The 17,977-nt window shown below is 48.4% G+C and overlaps 1 long non-coding RNA gene across 1 annotated transcript in view; it reads left to right on the top strand.

Annotated features, from left to right (window-relative positions):
- The first annotated feature begins 14,483 nt into the window (after nt 1–14,483).
- The window catches only part of LOC118357270, a 39,356-nt gene continuing 35,862 nt past the window's right edge, over nt 14,484–17,977 (top strand). The window contains exon 1 of the long non-coding RNA XR_004820253.1: nt 14,484–14,621. This is a non-coding gene — a long non-coding RNA (uncharacterized LOC118357270). The remainder of the gene's footprint in view (nt 14,622–17,977) is intronic.

Here is a 17,977-nt window from a genome sequence, read left to right as displayed (position 1 = left end):
AATTTTTCCTGAAACATGCCTGATCACCAGCCTCTGAGAGCTTGCTTTTTAAGGGCGTTGCTAGAGGGACAGAGAGTCCCATAGGTTACAAACTCCTTTTATTTTACAAATAAAACTTTGCATCAATTTTCACTTTGTCATCAAGAATCAGCAGTCAGGGGCGCCTGGGTGGCTCAGTTGTTAATCGGCTGCCTTCGGCTCAGGTGATGATCCCAGAGTCCTGGAATCGAGCCCCGCATCAGGCTCCCTCCTGGGGGGGGTGCTGCTTCTCCCTCTCCCACTCCCCCTGCTTGTGTTCCCTCTCTCGCTGTGTCTCTCTCTGTCAAATAAATAAATAAAATCTTAAAAAAAAAAAAAAGAATCAGCAGTCAGCACGAGCATTTTCCAAGTTTGCTAACTGAATTAAAATGAAGACAGACTCTTGCAAAACGGTTCCTGAGGTGCAGCAGGCCCTACACTGGTCACAGACACCTTTAATCTACTTCATATAATCGTATCCTGGATTAGGAGGGACAGAGGAACAAGAGAGGAATTGGATCTATCCACACGCTTGGAAATAGGGCAGAGAAGCCAGGGGGATTTGGCTAATCGCTTGAGAGTCCTGCAAGTGCACATTTCCCTCTGTCCCTTTGTCTCTCTTTCTTAAAGGTACAGAAACAAATGTAGACGTTGCCTTTCCTCAAAAAAGAAACTCAACACTAGCCCCCCCTGGGGTAGCAGGTCTGTGCTCTGTCAACCCCCCCCACCCTCTGTCTTCCCCACCTCCCGAGTCTTTGCCTTTTCCCAAAGAAAAATGGCTGCCTTTTCCCATTAAGCTGGGCCCGCCCCAGTTTTTGAGCCCACCTCAGAGGCAGTGTGACGTGTGTTACTAGTTGCCTTTTCCACCTGTTTCCCCACCTTTCGTTCTGCTCGGCTAGAGCTTGAAACCAAGCCCTGACCCCAGCTGCCGTCACTGTTAAGTGCGTTTGGGCCCTGAGCCATGCTGGGACGTTGGTGGCGCAGGTCCTTCAGGGTAAGGGAAGGAAGCCAGCCTGGAAAAGGCCAGAATTAACTGATGGAACAGCGAGGTTGTTCCATACCGGAAGCCCAATCTCACGCAAGCCGGTGAGAGTTTCTGGGCTAAAGAGGGGAGCCGAAGACACTCCTTAAAAATGCGGGGGGTGGGGTGGGCAGGAAGCCCAAGCATGGGTGGGGAGGGGAGAGTTAAAGATGCTGACCCAGTCTGAACACCTAGCAGGCCAGATGCAGCGGGCGCCGGGAGCGCCCGCAAGGTTGAGAAATGCTGTGCGGGCCCTGGCTGGTGGAGCCTTTGTGGCAGGCCGTCCACGGACCTGGGGAACTGGACCCTTCCCGGCAGGGTGTCGCTGGCAGAGCCGGTGCGGGTGGGACTTGCTGGGCTGAGGAGTCAAGGACAGGGTTCAGCCCATGGGGCAGGGGCAGGCCGGAGTCCGGGAGGATGACAGTTAGAGAGGCCAGAGTGCCCCGCACAGGGAACCAGAGGCGGGAGCCTCCCTTGCAGCCTGTGCTCCTGCCTCGCGGTGCCTTCCCGGGCGCCCTGGGCCCCCGACTGGCTTGGCGCCGACGACGACCAGAGCTGCCCGGCCCGTGCGCACCGCACACCGGGCGAACCGAGGGAGGCTGCGGCCGGCTTCCCGAGCTCCTATGTCACGGAGTTGTAGGAGAAGGTGCAGGGGTGGGGGGCTGCCGGGAGCTGGATTAGGAAACACCATGTGTATACCACAGAGCTCATACAGCAGGTTGTAAAACCGAAGCACACCTGTATTCAGGCGCCGGGGGAGGGGTGTTGGCGTGGCGGAGGGGGAGGGGAAGGACGAGAGTTCGGGCATCGTCTCCCAGGCCAGGGCGACCGGCAGCAAGCAGGGACCTTAGGAGCCGTTTTCACAGGGTCTCAGGGACACAGAGGCCATAGCTGTGTGCTCTGGGTTTAAAGTTAACTCCCAGGGACACCGAGTGGAGGAGGGGCGTTGTCCTGCCCCTGCGCAGCACGGCATCTCTCTCGCGGGTGAGGATGGCAGAAAGCATAGCTGCATGTTGGTCCCTGCACCTTTGGTGTCACGGAAACAGCGCCTTTGGCAAGAATACAGGTGTATTCCCAGAGGGCAGCCTGAGAACACATGAGTCTCCCTCGAAGACTCCGGAACACCAGCGCGTCTTGGCTGGGGCTAGAGGGCCTGCATCACGTAGGTGGAGGCGGGAGCCACTGACCTTCCGGATGCACCTGTTCCTTCACCCGGTGGGTACCCGCAGCCCAGTGAGACCTAGAAACACTCAGATTTGGGAGCGGAGCTGACTCTACAAAATACTAGATAAAGCCACAGAGCATTTTAATTTTCACCTTAACAGCTTTGACAAATTCCTTCCCTCTTTTAGTTTCATAGAGCTTTTCACAGTCTGTAATCACCTTGTTTTTTTCCCTTTAGTCCAAGGGTCAGCACATTTTTTTTCCTTTTTTTTTGTAAAGAGTCAGACAGTAAATATTTGCAGATTTGTGGGTTGTCCCGTCTCTGTTACAACTGCTCAGTCTGCCATGGGAGCATGGAGGCAGCCTCTGGACACTATGTCAGCTCATGAATGGGACTGTGTTCCAATGAAATTTTATTTGTGGACACTGAAATTGGAATTTTATATAATTTTTTACAAGTTACAAAATATCCTCCTTTTAATTATTTCACTAATTCAAAAATGTAAAAAGTGTTTTTAACTTGCAGCGCCCAAAGTCAGACTGTGGCCATAACACCATTTAATCCCTATGACAGATGGGAGCTGGCTCATGATTGGGTCCCCACTGCCTAGCACAGGGTCTGACCTATAGTAGGTGCTCAATAAATATTTATTGAGGGGTGAACTTCTCTACTTTACATACAAGGAAATCATGGCTCAGAGAGGTTGACTCAAGTGCGGGGCTAGCACTCAGACTCGTGTGGTGGTTGGCCGGTTGGTTGCAGAGCTGGATGGTTCCTCTACATCCTGTGCTCCTTCTACTAAGTCACAGCTTTAATCCTTGCCATATATATATATATATGTGTGTGTATATATATATATATATATATATATACACACACACACACACACATATATATATAGCCACATGGAAGTTCACAGAGTTTGGAAACTTTCCTTGAACAGTAAACTAACGAACATGATAGATCCTATAGTATTGCTTCTCAACATGGTCAAGTTGTGAAAACTTGACTTCAATTCCTCAGCTGTTTTCTCTTTTTCTAAAGTCTGGGGACGACCATGCCCTGGCTAGTCTACCCGGAAGATGGCTGTGAAGAATAATGTTAGAGGCTTTGCACATATTAAAATGTCCCCAGGAGACCTGAGCCATAGATATGTTCTTCAGATTGGGCATTTTCTTAGAATCACCATGAGGTTTTTGGTGGTGGTGTTTTAAACAATGGCTCTGTGTGAGCAGGGGGCTACAAGCCCTAGAAAAGTCCAGTGGAAAAACTGGTTCTGTCTTCAAAGTCAGCCTAAGTCAGTCTTTATCTGCATCTTTATCTCTGTCAACTCCTACACTGTTTCAACTTAAGTCTCTGTCTTAATTACTACACTTTCTTTTTTCTCACTCCCATGACTGGCTCCCACGCTCCAACCTCGCTTGGCCTCAAGCCAGCCCTCCTCGAGCGGTGCGGTTAACCACAAACCACCCAGCATTCCACGCAGGTCACGACACATGCTCCTTCCCTTAGGACCTGTGCCCATGTTTCCTTCTCAGCCAGTGGTTTGGGTGGATTTGGGTGGCTTTGCTGGGGCCTTGGCCAGGGGCTGGGCGCCACTGTGGTGCCTCCTGTGGGTGCTGTCCTGATAAGCAGCAGCAGAAATGGAGATCAGAGTGAAAAGCTCTGACCCCCACGAATCCCTGGTTGCCAGAAGCTCGCCCAACCCAAGGGAGTGGTGTGTCAGGATGGGCAGTTGACAGAAGTCCCTGAGGACTCTCCTTCAGAGGCCTCGTATCTGAACGGTCTTGATTGCCCTCATATGAGGAAGCATAACTTTTGTCAATATAAGCTCCCCTCCCCCGTTTTTGTTTTTGTTTTTAATAAAAGCAATATACACTCAGGGTGGAAAGTTGGAAAATACTGATGAGCACAATGAAAATAAAATCCACCTATAATCACTCCAGTGATAACCACTATTAAATACAATAGAACAGATCCTTCAAGTCATCTGATATTCATAATTTTCTAAAGATATTGCATCATATCACGGTGCTGTTTTGTCACCTGATTTACATTCTGTCACCTGATAATACAAGATGAGCACATTTCCATGTCATTAAGTACCTTTTTACAATATGATTTTTTATTGTTATATTGCATTCCATGATAAATCTGGCACAGTATATTTAATAAACACTGTTCGACATTGAATTTTTTTCTGTTTTTTCATGCTGAAATGAACATCCTTAATTATAAATGCTTTTATGCATCTCTTGCTGCTTCCTTAGGATTTATTTCTATAAGTAGAATTAATTAGGTCAAAGGCTGTGCACATTTTTAAAGGCCAGATTGCCTTCTAGAGATGATCCAATTTTTGTTTCTACCAGTAGTGCAAAAAAGTCTGTGTTCCCCCATGCCTGCCAACATATTTTGGATGTTTAATAACTTTTAATTTGATTGGCAGAAAACAGTATTTCATGATTGTTTTAATTTCTTAGACAACTGAATTCGTCATTGTGTTTTTTAGCTATTTGAACACAAGTAGGATTCCTCTTGGAAAGTGGAAATGTGCTCTGGTACCCAGCAGCAGGGATTATTTGAATAAAGTAACATTGAGTGGATGCACAGCATACAAATGAGAAGCAAAGGGAGAAAGAGGGAGAGGGTGGTGACCTTCTAGAAGAGTCTCTAGTTATTTAAAGAAAACTCTCTCTTACCATGTGGGTGAGGGTAATGAGTTTAAGGTAGGGATGGTCCCACTTTTTTTTTTTTCAATCTCAAGTTTGTTTCTGAGTAGGTAATATACTCACATAGACAGAAATTCAAAAGATACAAAAGGGTGCACAGTGAGAACAACTTCCACCCGCGCCCTTAGCCAACAAGGTCCCCCCTCCCTGGAGGCAATCATATTAACAGTTTTTATGTATCTCACAACAGCCTTGGTCCCTGGACAAGCAGCAAAATAATCACCGGGAACTTGTTAGAAATGCAAATTCTCAGACCCCACCCCAAACTTACCGAAGAAGAAAGTTTGTGGGGTGGGGGGGAGGTCCAGAAATCTGTGTTTTAACAAACCCTCTTGGTGATTCTGGTGCATGCTGAAGTCTGTGAACTGCTGCTGAAGATATACTCTCTCTCTCTCTCTCTCTATATATATATATAGATGTATATTTGTATACATCAATTTCCTCCTCTTTTTTAACATGTGTTTTGCATTAATATTTTTAGAGATCACAGGCCCCTTTAAAATATTTGTAATGCCATATATAATGTTTAAAGTTTTGCAAATATTTTTAGGGAGTTCACAGCCCTCTTTGGGTGTTCATGGACTTCATATTAAGGATTTCTATCGAGTAGGGAAAGGTGGCAGATGAAATGGGGGATAAGACCTATCAGGAGATACGATGCATTCTTTCAAGGGAGGGCCAAATTTGATGAAGGCTAGTAGCAAGAGAATGGAGTGAGGGGGCGCCTGGGTGGCTCAGTCATTAAGCGTCTGCCTTCGGCTCAGGTCATGATCCCAGCATCCTGGGATCGAGCCCTGCATCGGGCTCCCTGCTCCGCGGGAAGCCTGCCTCTTCCTCTCCCACTCCCCCTGCTTGTGTTCCCTCTCTCGCTGTGTCTCTGTCAAATAAGAAAAAAAAAACTTAAAAAAAAAAAAAGAGAGAATAGGGTGAGCAAAACAAGTTTAGAATGAAGGGATTTGGTTTTTTGAGGTGAAATTCACACAAATTCGACGAACTATTTTAAGGCACACAATTCAGTGTGCTTTATTTATTGCATCTACAATGTTGTGCAACTGCCGCCTCCCTCTAAGTGTGAGGGAAACTTTGCTCACTTGGACGTCAAGGTTCCTAGAGAAGAGGACTTGGTAGAGCCAAGGGTAGAGTATGAGGCCAGGCACCAGAGAAGTGGAACCCAGCAGGTGAGAGCAGGGCGGGTACCTCGCGGCAGGGGGTGCTAAGGTGGTCAGGGAATCAGAGGTGATGGAAGACCAAAGGAGAAGCACACGAGAGGTTGGAGAGGTGAGGCCTGAGAGGAATTGCTGCCGGAACTCGTGGATGGGTGGGGAGAAGGATCAGGTTAACTGAGAGTCGACCGTATAGGTGGGCACTGGAGCATTCAGGAACGTGCACACACACTGTGTCGAGTTGGAGCGGCTTTACTCCACCATTCCCAGTAGGGCAGTTAGTGTGGCGGCCGTCCTGTCCTTCCAGAATCAGTTACAAGCTGGAAGAAAGGGAGCAGAAAGGTACTATTCTCTTCCACGGCTCTCTATTATCCGGGAGCCCCGGAAGCTCCTTGACAGGTTACTCCTTACATCTCGTTGGCCAGAACTGGGTCACATGCTCACCTTTAGACCAATCACCCTTCACTCCGGAGGCCCCGCCCAGTGTCTCTTGGACAAAGCCCACCTTCTGTCAGCAAGGGAAGGAGGTGAATGGCTGTTGGATGGGGTAACCACCAGCGTCTGCTGCAGACCTCTGGGGACCCTCCTAGCTTTAGTCAGTGGGTTGAGGGGAGAAGGAAAGAAGAATAGGAATCTATCAAGTAACAGGGGAGATGGGACCAAAAGGAAACATACACGAGGACATAGATAATAAAGAATAGAAAAGCAGAGGCAACCGATACACGAAGGCAGTGAAGTGCAGCCGAGTCAGTGTGGTGTGGGAGTTTGAATATTTAATCTGAGTTTACTGAGCCGTGTGACCTTGGATGAGTCTCTGAACCTAAGTCCATCTTCTCATGTGAAAAGGGGGCTGTAAGATTTCACTCTTAGAAATTAATGTTGCAGTAAGCAACTAGTAACTAGTAAGTGCTAGTGAGAGGGCATTTGGCCAGGAGAACCAAGTATATCAACGAAGTAGACATTTGTCGTACTTTTTTGATCACTTCATCATTTGAGGAATGTGATCCCATCTTCTTCCCACAGGAGAAGATCAGATACGTGCTTTCCCAGGCTCCCTTGCTGCCAAGGAGCCAGCGTTGGAGGCAGGTTTCGCCAGTAGGACACCCTCCCTGCACCCTCTGAAGTTGATTATGTAAGGAGCAAGTGCTGTGTAAACCCATTTAAGTGAGAGTGGCAGCAGCCTGGTCCACTTTCTCAGGTAGTGTGGATGAGATGCCCAGTGCAGCATCTGTGCCCCTACTGGGGATGTTGATGGGGGGGGGCAGGGTGAGCTGGAGTGTCTGAACACAGGAGTGGCAAAAATGGGGGTATCTCTGGGACCACTTTTATGGTGTGATTTAGGGTGTTGTTCTAGCTGCTTTAGGCTTGTTTCTCGAGCCCTCCCAGAGAGTCTGCGAACTGCCTAACATTCTTCGATAAATATCTTTTCTACTTAAATTAGCCAGTTTGGATTTCTGTTGTTTAACTAAGAACCATGACTTCTTGAGCCACCTCTCCCAGTGAAAGCAAGAAAGTGGGGTGCCAACCATTTTCCAGGGAGATCAAGCTTCAGGCCAAGACTGACTCCTTGACAGAATCAAGTCTAACTGAGAGAAAGAGGAGAGCAGGATCTGGCTTTTTTTTTTTTTTTTTTTTTTTTTTACCAATTTGGACTTAAGATTAACAGAAGAAAACAGCACTTATTCTGAGACTTTTAATCAGAGTGACTCTTCCCACTAACACAGTGGCCATTGAAACACCCTCTGGGAGAGACCAACATTCACTGGTAGGGTTGGCTTGGGGGCTGTAATCAACGCAAAGCACTTGGCCATCAGTAGGCCTCGATTCAAACAAATATGTTTATGGAGTGTCTGCTCTGTGCTACCCACTGTTCTAGGTACTGGGAATCCAGTGAACAAGGGAGACAAAAATCCTGCCTTCTGGGAGCTTACAACCTAGTGGGAGAGACAGTAAACACATAAATAAAAAATAATGTCAAAAGGTAATAAGCTCAGTGGAGAAAAATAAAGCAGGGACAGGGGCTAGGGGGTGCTGGGGGGAGGGGCTGGGAAAATTGTATATTTAATTAGCATGTCCAAGAAGGCTTCACTAAGAGGGGGGCCTGAAGGGAGTGAGAAACTTGGTAAGGGGATCAGTTATTACTACCAGGGGTGTTTCCCATGGCTGTACTCTCCCACCCTCCCCTCCTCCCCTCTGAGAACACCTGTCAGAAACAAGCTTAATTGTGAGGACTGTGGGCCGAACATCTGAAGGGAAACTCCGGGCCGTGTGGGTGCCTCATGCTCTGGTGTGTGGAAGTTAGGAGCTTCCTAGGGTGCCCTGGGCTGCCAAGCTGAATGGGCTCAGCTGGGCAGGGCTCCCCGGAGGAAATGACTTCTGAAAATGGGACCGGCAACCACCCATCCTGCTCACTTGGCAGGCAAAACCTTGTTTATAGGCTTTGGGGCTCTACCGAAGGCAGCTCCCCTTCCTGACGAGAGAGGAAGTCCCATCTTTGTATCAGAGTCTTTCCTCCCCAAGCAGTAGATCTACACGTGGCACAGAGAAACTGTGCCCTGTCTTACTGCTCTAGTAAAACAAATATAAACAAACCAAACCCTACTACTCTGGATTCCCTAACTGGAATTCTGATTCCCTCAGAGTTCTTACAAGCCAGGCTGAACCTTTTGCCTCCTTTCTGACCAGACCAGACTCCTCTTTTTAATACAACCACCCTGGGCTATAATAACCTGCTCATTTTCATCCACCCTCCATCCACCCGCCCCCACCTTCCCCAAGCATTCATTATCACCGTGATTCCTAAGAGACTGGAAGGAAGAAGCACAGTAGATTTCCCTGGAATGCTGATAAAAGGAGATAAAGAGAACTGTTAGGTTATTGGGTCTTACAGCTTTTTATTACTAAGGGACTCTGTGCCTTAGAAACTCTATATTGCAGGTTTTTGTTGTTATCAGGAATGATGCTTTTTACACACCGCTGTGCATGGGAACGCAATCTGACCTACAGTATAACAAATCCAAAGTACCAAGCAGCGATTTGTAACAAGATTTTAATGTATTTTCTCTCATTATCCGAGAGGAACCTTCCCCATGAGTGCTTGCTCTGCTCAGAGTCTGTGGCAGGGGCCAGAAAGAAGTCCAGGGAAAGAATACACCCCTGGCTATGTCTTTTACTACATTACTACTCCAGAGACTAATTTAATGTCTTTCCAGCCCAAGTTCTTAATTTCTTTGCCTTGCACATGATTATTGCTGGGGGACTATGAGGTTTTTGAGAGCCTTTTGAAAGGAAAAGATATTGAGATGCAAATCAGTGTGATGTATCTTTTTTGCTATGCAAAATTCCTATATGCAATCTAATCCAGTCATGCAAAGCAGCAAGATTTTGGATTTAATACCTTTAAAAGCAATTGGCAGCGGGTATGGGAAATCAGTAAATATTAAACCCATGTCTCTCCTATCTTAGACTCTATTTCCTGGGAACTGATACCCAGCAGAAGTCATATTCAACTAGTCAGTTGAAAAAGATATCCATGTATCCATGCACAAATATTTATTAACCATCTAAAAATGTAGACTCCGCTGACCACTGGGGCATAATCTGTGTCCTCAAAGAGCTTTGACATTTTGGTGGGAGCAGCAGGTAGACAATCAAGAGAGAGTGAAGGGCTAAATCGAGGAGGAAGAGGTGTGAGAATATTAACAAGCAAAATTGTTCCGTTCTCGATCGTCCTGGTCAACAGATAAAGGGATATTGTGCCCCTCCTACGCCAGACCAACAGTGCATTCGTGGGCCGTTTGTCAAGTAATGGTTCTGTGCCACCCATGGGCGACACTCTTTACATATGCTCTCTCATTCAATTGTCACATCGGTTATATGAGGTAAGTACTATTAACTTCATTCTACAGATGAGAAAACTGAGACTTGGAGAAATTAAGTAACTTGCCCAGGATCACATTGCTCGTAGTAGCAGAATTGATATTTACAACTGGGTCCGACACCAAGTTCTGAGGATTAGCACTTGCTGGCCTAATTCTTCATTACTGCAGACCCAGTCACAATCAAGAGCAGTGGATAAAGATCTGTAGTTCAAACACTACTGATGAATGGCTATTGTTGGTGTCTGGAACTGCCCTGAATAGGTGTCCGAAGCCAGGGCGTGAGGACCCGAGGACTAGAACCAAATTAAGGCACAGGAGTAAAATGCCTGTTTGTTACACTCACTCAGAATACAATGACCCTTCAGACTTTGAGGTTTGCTGCAGCGTTTTTGTGTTTCATGGGCGAAAGCGAAGGTGAGACGTTTTGTAGTCATTCCTCTAAGTCTTCAGACTCTGGCAGCACAAGAAAAATAGTAGGAAGAAGAGACCACACCTTCTGCAAGATGAGCTCATAAAAGATGAGCTCAGCTGCCTGCATCCATTCTCTTAAAGGCACAGCTGCAGGATGGCTGGAACTGCATTGGTTTGGAATCCCTCAGCAGTGGACCAAGCCCTTCAGTCTGGTTTTGGAACAGTGGTTATTCCTAACCCTCTCTGCGGGGAGAGGGCAGGTCATGAAGACTGCAGTTTCAGGCTTCGGACGGATGAATGAACCAAGATGGTGGCACTGCCAGTTACACGCAGAATGCATGGAGGCATTCCTCTTACACACCTGCTCTCCCAGGCTCAAAGATGTGTCCGTGCTAAGAAGAAATTGCAACACATTTTGGCTTAGTTGTCACTGGGGCCACACCTACAAGGCTGACTGCAGTGGAGGCAGCAAGTGAGGCCCAGAAAAATCTGATGATGTGTATTAATTTGAGAGCTTCCAGTTAATCCTGTCTCACAGGGTCAATGTCAGACTCCTTGGTCAGTCCTCTACTCTCGGCAGGGAACAGGACCTTCTGGCTTGCCATCTCCTCTCTCGAGTAGTCTTACTCTTCGTGCATTCCCAGGGCCTGCCCAAGCGCCTGGCACAAAATGGGACTTTAGTTAATGTCTGCCAGGTCACTCCAGAAGGAAGCACTAGGGGAAGGCTTCAAGGCCATTTGGAAAATGGCCTTTCTGTTGGATGGACCGAGAGAAGGGAAGAACTGCTGGATGGGACCTTAGATCCGTCCTCAATCCTCCCGTGGTGGCAGGCTACAGGCCAGGCTTTATGTAGACTCAGAATGTTTTAGGGCTGGAGTCTGCCAGGACTTCATGTGGAGGCTGGGAAATTCTACAGCTAGCTCTGGAGAGACAGGGGTAAGAAAGTCCTTCCAAAATCAGAGTGGAAGAAGTACAGTCTGAAGGGATGGCTGATGTTTTTCGCAGGAAATTAAAATGGTGTCTATGGAGGACCCAACCCAGTCATGCTGGAGGGTGAACTTAAGGTCTGGGACAGAAAGAAGCTGGCCTTAAAGAATACTATCAGGTCAGGCAGCCTGAAGGAAAACAAATGCTGGAGGCTTCCAAGCATTCTCCTCAAGAACATGTCTACCCATCCGAGCAACAGGTACTATAAGAGACACCCCGGATGTGGGCATCGCACTCTGCACTCAGAATACCTTCTTTTAAACCTACCCTTGGGATGATTTCACCGCATGCCTTCTTGGCAGTGGCTTTCAGGGGGTCAAGCCAGGCCACCCCACAATCCCTCTGGGTCATTTAAAGCCCATGGTCTCCAGCGGCTTTCCCCCAGACCTCATTGCCAAGCAGATGGCAATCCTGAAGCTGGGCCCTCCAGTCTGAACCTGCCGGGGAGTGATGAAGGGCTGGGCCAGCCCCACCTGCCTGCCCTTGCCCAGCCTGTCTGTCTTCTCCTGCAGGATCTGCATCTTCTGGAGAACAGAAAGGAGCTTCCTGCAGAGCCAAAGCCTCAGGGGGACTTTTGCCATGGGGTCACGTGCTCCCAGGTTCCCAGGGGGGAATGTGGCTGGTTTGGAAGGGGTTCCTTGTCCAGGTATCAGCAGATCCCCCCGTAAATCTCCCACTGACACGTAGGTGTCCGGGAGGGGCTCTTCCCTTCCCTCCTCTTTCTCATGATTCTCCTTGCTTCCTCCTCTTTCCCCTGCTGCCCCAGGATACTTCACCTTAACCTGCGCATCACGGCTGCCACAGGGCAACAAGCATTTCAGAGAGAATGCCCCAGAGAGAAGTATTCCTCTTAGTTTCAGCAATGCTGCCCTCAAGCAGAGTTCTGATGGCTGTGCTGATTCAAGCTCTCTTTCTCAAGGTGCCGGCTCAGACTCAAAATCTGGACTTCCTTGCCTGGACGCATTACTCAAGGGCAGCTGGAACAACTCTCAAATATCCTAGTTCCTTCATGGCGGGGAGCAGGAGGACCCTGCTGAGGGCTACATGTTTTCCCTTCAAGTTGCTCCAGCACCTGAAACGCTTATGAATCTTCCAGTACTTTAAAAGGTAACCTGTGGGAGGATTAAGCGAGCAACTACTGGTGCATATGAGTGTATCAGTTCGTCAGATGTTCCTTCATTAACACCCAGCTAAGAGAGATTCCTGGAGGGAGAGGTGCTTCTGGAAGATACTAGTTACTTGAGGAGGCGGGGAGCGGGCCTCGCCCTAGGGAGAGTTGCCCAGATGACAGGATAGGCCTCACTTTTCCTGGGTAGGGCAGTCTTGTCTCTACCTTCCCCTCCCTGCCATGGCTAAAGGCTCCTCTGAGGGAATACCCTGGAAGCATTTCTCAAAGCGCAGCTCCCAGCCCTTGCAGTGGCCTTAGGAAGTCTTCCAAGTGGTCTGCAGACCAGTTCAAAATGCATGGCTGTACTCCCTCAGTACAGCCCTCCACCCTGGGTGTCACCCGATGCTGGAGAGTTAAACCTGAGGCGCCCTGTTCTTAGGGGGGATTCCAGCATCCCATCATCATCATCGTCATCATCATCATCATCATCATCGCACGTTTCCCTAGATTCATGAGTTCGGGCTTGACACCCATTCTATTCAAGAAACTTTTATCAAATACCTTTTTTCTGTGTGCTGGGCTAGGATAGGAGACAGAATCAGAGGACAAGGCCCCTGTCTTTCAAACGAGCCTATTTACCCTAGGAGGGGAGACAGTAATTACTGACACTGCGAAGCAATTCTCTACATACTGACAGAGGAATACAAAAGTGCTATGGGGCACAACCCATGTCTGTAAATGCCAAAGACATCTTCCCAGAACAGGTGACTTGGGCAGAGTTGTGAAGGATGGTAGCTTACCACACAGACGAGAAGGAAGGCCTCTCAGGAGGCACGATGTGAAGACCTGTTTCTGAGAACACGTAGAATAAAGTTACTGAACTTTTTACTCTTTCCTTCCTTCCTTCATTCAAAACCCAGATTTTTGAAGGAAGCAGCATCAATTTGAGACCTAAAGGATATATCCTCTTTGGACATTTGGACGTGGAGGAGGGATAGGCATCCCAGGCTGAGGGGCCAGTGAGCTCAAAGGCAGAGGGGAGGGGGCCATTCAGTTCCCAGTATATGAAGAGGAATAGGGAGGAGTTGGGTTGGAATCGGTCCTCCTGGCTCCTTGGCCAATCAACCACCTCATCCTATCAATTCCACTTCTAAAAGCACTGACTCAGGGCAGAGGTTCGCATCCGGGGCCTATCTGTCCTCTGGTCTCAGTGCTTGTTGCCACTCCCTAGACCCTCATCATCTCTCTGCCTTCCCTGTCCACTGGTCATCCTGCCTCTGGCACCTTTCCCTTCCCATTCACCATCCACAGCACCGTTTGGGTTCGTTTCCTAAAATGCAAGTTGTACTTTATTGTCCTTCTGCATGACCTAGCTCAGCGGTTCACCCTCATTTCAGGATAATCCCCAACCCTCAGAATGGCTTGTATCATGAGGCCCTTTGGGATCCAGCCCTGCCTGCCTCCCTAGCTCTTTATCTGCTGCTCCCACCTTGCACCCTGCTTTGCATACACCAAGCTATGAATGTGCCATGTCACTTCATGCCTTCAGGACTTTGTACCTGCTCTTCCCTCCCCCTGGAAAACCCTTCTGCCTCTTGTCCTCTCAGCAAACTCCTATCCATCCTCTACCGTGGACTCAAACACTGCCTCCCTTGACCTTCCCAGACAGAGTTAATCACTGCTATCACTTATTTCTATTTCTATTGTCACTCTTCTCAACTCTGCTGCTGGAAGAGCACCTTACAGTAGGCTCTTCTGCCAGATGCTGGGCAGCTTTAGGGCAAGAACCGAGTCTGCTGCATTTTCCCGGCTCGGGCCCCAAGCACAGGGCTGGGCTCAACCTGGAGCAAATCGCAACAGACGGCTGAGTCAAGTTACACCAGCGTGAAGGGGCCCTCTCTCTTGGGCATACTGCCCGTCACCTGGGAACTATAAAATGCCTACGTCCAGGCCCCACCCCATCCCACAACCAGGATTTCTGGGGGTAAGGTTGGTCATTTTTTTTTCTTTAAAGCTCCCCAGGTAATTCTCCCGTGGAGCCAAGCTTGAGATCTCCTGGTGAGGCCAAGAGGAGGAACCTGAGAATCAGGAGACCTGAAGCCAAAACCACCACTGAGTCATCCTGTGATCTTGGGCAAGTCAGTGATTTCTCTGGCCTCGTTTTCTTATCTGCAAATTGGGAGTTCAGAAGTGGCGGGCTCATTCCTAAGACCTATTCCACAGGACTGACCCTGTTTGAAACATCACTAGGCATTCCCGGGTTCGGGTGGGTAGTGGGCACCTGGCTTGGGTCTGCTCTTTTCCTGGCAGGTTGTTGGGGGGGAGAGCCACTGGTCGCTCAGGTTTTCCTGTTCTTCCCGCCGCCACATGTCCTTCTGCCCTCCCTTGCACACCGTCACCAGCCTCAGGAGGCAGCTAGGAGCAGTTGGGGCAGCGGGCGGGCTCCCTGCCCATTTCAGACTGCTGAGCTGGAGAGGGATCTCGGGAGCCACGGGCTGGGGCTGCTTTCAAGTCTCTGGAGATGATCTCTTTCAGGAACGAAGGTGCTATGCCCTTTGCATTTTCTTGTCAAAATCTCATGCTGCACTTTTGAGAGCACATGTAGGAATATATAATTAATGGTGAAAAATAAACATAAATGCTGTTTCCCTGGTACTTAGCTGAGTGCTCTGGAGGAGCGGGACTCTGGGTGGGGAAGTTCACTGCTGTGAAATTCGGGCTTCTCTGCTGGGAGATGTGGAGATTCTCCAACAGTTAGTCCCTGAGAATAGGAGCAGCCTCTTGTGGTCCCTGTGTACAGTTTCTATCATCAGCAATCCAGTGTGTCCTGGTCACAGATGAGACTCTGTCTTATGATAATGAGCAAAGACAGAGCCCACGATGCCTCCATTTTCTTAGAAATAAATCATGTCAGCCTGTCCCCGCAGTTGAAATGAATTTGATGTCTTGCAAAGAAAAGCAGCTCTAACTTGAGCAGACACAATCCATTTTCCAGCCATCTGTTGTGTCTCGGTTTCCATATAGGGATAACGGAAAGATAGGGTTTTCTTGAAAGCGTGGCACTTTGGGTGCAGAGGAAAACACACTGCCTTTCAAGGATATTAAACTGGATCTCTTGGCTTACATACCATGAAATCAGCCTTGGGTCCATTGTCCCCAAATGGCTAAGTTTTCCCATTTTGACTATTTTGTATTCTCCACGATGCTTAGGGAGAAGGAAAAAAACCACTTTTCCTTTCTCAGTTGTCTGCCACTTTTAAGGATGATCAATTCCTAACCCTGCTTGTGCATTAAAATCCTCTGGGGAGGGCGCCTGGGTGGCTCAGTTGGTTAAGCGACTGCCTTCGGCTCAGGTCATGATCCTGGAGTCCCGGGATCGAGTCCCACATCGGGCTCCCTGCTCGGCCGGGAGTCTGCTTCCCCCTCTGACCCTCTTCCCTCTCGTGCTCTCTATCTCTCATTCTCTCTCTCTCAAATAAATAAATAAAATCTTAAAAAAAAATCCTTTGGGGAGCTTTGGAAATGTACCAATGCCAGGACTGCCCCTGTCCTTCCAAGATTCGGATGTGATTGGTCTAGGGGTGAGCTCCAGGTTCCTAGAACTTTGAAAAGTTCCCCAGGTGACTCTAACGTGCAGTCAAGGTGAGAACCACTGGACTAAGTATCGTGGAGCTTGGCCTGCCTTTATTCTACGAAAATAATTCACAGAGGTTGAGTATGCTCTTATGAACTCCCCCCCCAAATTCAATATTTATTTCACCGTGGAGGGTAGCCACGGTGTGTCATATGGTTCTTCCTTATACTTTGGAGTTGATCTCTCTTCATCCCTTCAGCCTTCTGTCCTATTTATTTGTTTATCTGTCCCAGACTTACTGTGCACCCCCTTTGTGTGACAGGGTCTTTGCTTGCATGTTTCTTCACTAGTCTCCTTTTTGGTACAGGCCCTGTCTTGTCTTGCCCAGGCAAAGCTTGTAGACTGTTGTGTGCCCCCCAAAATACCAGGGAAATATAAAAATGCAGATTCCTCGGTGTCTCCATTGAATTCGAATTTAGCTCTAGAGCACAGCTAAAATGATGCTTATTTGTTTTAAATAAGTTCTGAGACAGGCAGGGCATTTACTACCCCCAACAGAGGCTGCTCTGGTTTGTCTTCTGTAGGGCTGCTGGAGTGATCTTTCTAAAATATAATTCTATCTCACTCCCTAGCTTAAGATACCACCATGTTTTCCCAGGGGCTACAAAATGGAGCCATATTCCTCAGCTAACAGGAAAGGCCTGTCATGATCGGCTCTGCCCCACTTTTTGGGTTGTGCTCCTGCCTCTTCACTTCTCCAGGAACTCATGTTTCTGTTCTGCTGAATACTCACTGTTCCCTAAACACCCACCTCTGTGCCCGGAAACTTGTCTGTTCTAGTCCTTCACTTTTAAACCAGACCAACCCACCAAGTGGCTGCAGGAGCCTGGGTCTCTGCTCCCTCTCTGCTCTCCCTCTGTTCTATCAGCTTCTGACCCTCTGACTCTGTTGTCAGCTGACCTGGGCTTGGTCGGCGATGGCCTCCCGGCTCTCTATAGGTCTTGGCCCACACTCCTCTCTGGCTCTCCCCTCTCCTTGTTGAGCTTGACTGTGAAGGTTATGGCCAGTTTGTCTGGCCCAGGCCCTAGAGGGGCCCATTTTGGCTCCCGGTGAGCAGGGATTCAACACATCCGCTTTTCTCTTTCACTGGGAATTCCCTCTCCTCACTTCTTGGCCAGAAGAGCTTCTCAAGACTTCCGCTTCAAAGCCACATCCTCATAGATATCCTTTCTAGTGTTCCCAGAAAGAATGAGCTGCTTCTTTCTCTGGGCTCTCCTGGGACTCCGTGCACACCTGAAACTACCCTTATCGTGTTGTTGCCCATCTACGACTCCTTAAGGCCAGGAACTTATCTTAACAGACCTGCTGCTGAGCCAGGTGTTCAGTGAGTGTTGCTTCAATGTCTGTGCAACAAACAAAGGCTTTCTGACTTCTCCTCTGCCTCAGGTTCATGTCCTGGGTTCCATGTGCCGGTTACCCAGGAGCTGCTGACCACACACTGCACATCAGTAACAGCAAAGGGTAGAAATGTACACATCCTGGTCAGGCTGTGGGTCCCCCTTCCTGGGCTGGGTCATTCAGATCTCTTAGGTGAATTTATGGCCTTATTGCTCATGGTTACCTTATTAATTACTTTATATACTGCACACTTTGACATTCTTGCTCCATGTCACCTGACCTAAGAAATTAGTTCACCTTCTGAGAGTTGGACCCTGAGTGGTATTCCCAGATGATAATTACCATGAGTCCCACTGCAAACTTGTTAATAATTATAAGCAGGGAGAAGTTTAGCAGTGCTTCATATATGTATTGTTAAAATCCAATACATAGGGCGCCTGGGTGGCTCAGATGGTTAAGCATCTGCCTTTGGCTCGGGTCATGATCCCAGGGTCCTGGGATCGAGTTCCGCATCGGGCTCCC

Source organism: Zalophus californianus, chromosome 8 (assembly GCF_009762305.2).
Source record: "Zalophus californianus isolate mZalCal1 chromosome 8, mZalCal1.pri.v2, whole genome shotgun sequence".
In the NCBI taxonomy this organism is placed as follows: domain Eukaryota; kingdom Metazoa; phylum Chordata; class Mammalia; order Carnivora; family Otariidae; genus Zalophus; species Zalophus californianus.
This window is presented reverse-complemented; position numbering and strand designations above follow the sequence as displayed.